This window comes from Charadrius vociferus, unplaced genomic scaffold (genome assembly GCF_000708025.1).
Source record: "Charadrius vociferus isolate BGI_N301 unplaced genomic scaffold, ASM70802v2 scaffold1163, whole genome shotgun sequence".
Taxonomy (NCBI): Eukaryota; Metazoa; Chordata; class Aves; order Charadriiformes; family Charadriidae; genus Charadrius; species Charadrius vociferus.
This window is the reverse complement of record NW_009647823.1, coordinates 48,710-51,184: the sequence shown is the minus strand read 5'-3', so window position 1 is coordinate 51,184 and position 2,475 is coordinate 48,710.

The window sequence follows — 2,475 nt, the reverse complement described above, 5'->3', positions numbered from 1 at the left end:
ATGGTGGCAGTTGCTGCTGCGCTGATGGAGGAGGAGGAAGAGGAGGAGGAGGAGGAAGAGGCTGCCCGCACAGGCAGAGGAGCTTTTACCATGGAGAAATGAGATGAAAACTTCATTTTTCCGGCTGCCCCTTCCCGCTCCCGGCTCCTCATCCTCGTCCCCAGCCCTCCCTGGGGGCAGCCCCCGGGGTGGGTGCCTACCTCCCCGGCTTCTTTTCCCCCGGCGCAGCGAGTTGGTCCTTTATAAGAAACATAATTAATAGGAACCGTAGAATCGTTTAGGTTGAAAGAGACCTTTAAGATCATCGAGTCCAACGTCTTCCCAACGGATCCATCCAGGGAAGGATCCCGGCTCCAGCCCTGGCTGGAGTTTGATGCTGCAGGTGGGGGTGTCCGCCCGGACGCCGTCGCTGATTTTCCTCGCCGTGAGCACCCCAGGGAGAGGATTTTTAGGTGATATTTTGAAAATTTGCTTTGGAGGGAACGAGAGAAACGGCAGAGACTCTCCTCGTTAATTAACGAGGCTGATGAACTTGGCCGAGCCCCGGGATGAGCAGCCCCCGCAGGAGCCCGGCTGGGGGCCACCCAGGCGTGGAAATGGGGCCGTTTTGGGGCGATGGAGGTGGGAAAACAAATTGGGGGGGTCAGCGACATGGTGGCAGCGATGCTCGAGTGGGTGTTTTCCGCCTCTGCTTATCCCCTGGGATCGCGTGTGGGATCGATGTCCTTAAATCAGCTCCTGAATTGGGCTGACTCTTAGGTTGCTTCAACAGCTGCTCTTTATTCTGCCCCTTTAGCAACAGGATTAAGCAATTTACCTACAAAGAAATACCCAAAAAAAGCCATATTTAAACCCAAACCGGGCTGGGAAATCGCACCCTGCTTTGGGAGCTTCACCGCCGCCCTGGTGCCTCTGCGGCTTTGGCACCGGCGCATCCTTTTTGGGGGAGAAACAGGGCACCGGCGTTTCCTTTTTGGGGAGAAAAAGGGTACTGGTGTTTCCTTTTTTGGCTTTAAAGAGGCTGGAGGGGATGGGAGCCCAGCCCGGAGCTTCCCCCGGGTGCGGGCAGTGCCTCCCGCTGCCCCTTCGCCCCAAAATCGCATCCCAAGACCCTCCGATCCCTTCCGGGGCCTCCGTAGCCTGGGGTGCCGTAGGGGTGCCCTCGGCTGACATGCTTTTTTTCGAAGCCGGTTGTTCCGTTGCCATGAGAACGGCGGTTGGAGCGGAGGGAACACAAAAGCGGAGAGGATATGGCACAAGCGGGTGGGTGCTGGGCTCGCCGGGGGAGGGGGTGACGGGGCATCCCAGGCACCGGGGACGAGGGATGTGCCCTGGGCTTGGTTCAAAAGCAGAAGCCGCTGATGTTGTGGTGACCCGAAAGGATCAGGAGCACGAGGAGCGATGCTCGGCGGTCTTCCCACCGCAGCATCAGCTCCCAAAAATTCCTCGCCCGAGCTGGAGCCGAGCGTTTCCCGGTGTCCCGTGGGCAAACCGCTTGTTTTGGAGCACGGGGGTTTTAACGAGGGGGCAGGAAAATGCCGGAGACTCTCCCAATAAAATCCCGCAGGGGCTTATTCCCTCCCTATGGCTTGGATGGAGCCGCTGATGTGGTGTCGGCGATGAGCGGGTAACCCGTGGCGCGTCCCGAGGTTGTTTTAAGCTTTAGGGTTGGTTTTTTTTTTTTTAGCAAGGGAGTTAGCGGGAACGCTGAGCCGCCGGCCAAGGTTATTTCGTGGGTGAAGCGTGCGGTGGTCGGCTCTGCCAGGGCGGCACGAGCTCCTTTCTTTATAAAAGTGATGTTTCCTTTTGCTTGGGGCTTAATTTGGAGCCGGATCGGTTTAGAACAGAAGAGTTTGGTTGGAAGGGAGCTGCAGCCATCACCCTGCCCAACCCCCTGACCCTTCCGGGGCTGCCCCAAAATTAAAGGATGTTATTAAATAACCGCACGCAGTTCCCTCCTGCAGCCCAGGCGTGGGGAGGACGGGCTCGACTCGGAGATCAGAGGCTTTATCCGGGGCGGGGAGGGAGAGAAGCTCCTTTTGAGAGCCAGGGAACCCCAAAATGGTGGGGGTTGGAGGGGACCTCTGGAGCTCATCTCGTCGCCCAGAGCGGGTCGCACAGAAACTCGTCCAGGCGGGTTTGGATCTCTCCAGAGAAGGAGACTCCGCAGCCCCTCTGGGGCAGCCTCCGCCAGTGCTCACAGTCAAGTTTTTCCTCGTGTCCAGGTGGAATTTCCCGTGTTCCAGTTTGTGCCCGTCGCCCCTTGTTCTGTCGCTGGGCAGCACTGGAAAGATCCGGGCCATGTCCTCTTGCCGCCCGCCCTGTAGATATCGATCAGCGTTGATGAGATGCCCTCTCAGCCTTCTCCTCTCCGGCTGAACAGCCCCGGGGCTCTCAGCCGTTCCTCAGCAGAGAGGTGCTCCGGTCCCTGAGCATCTCCGCAGCCTCTGCCGGACCCTCTCCAGCAGTTCCCTG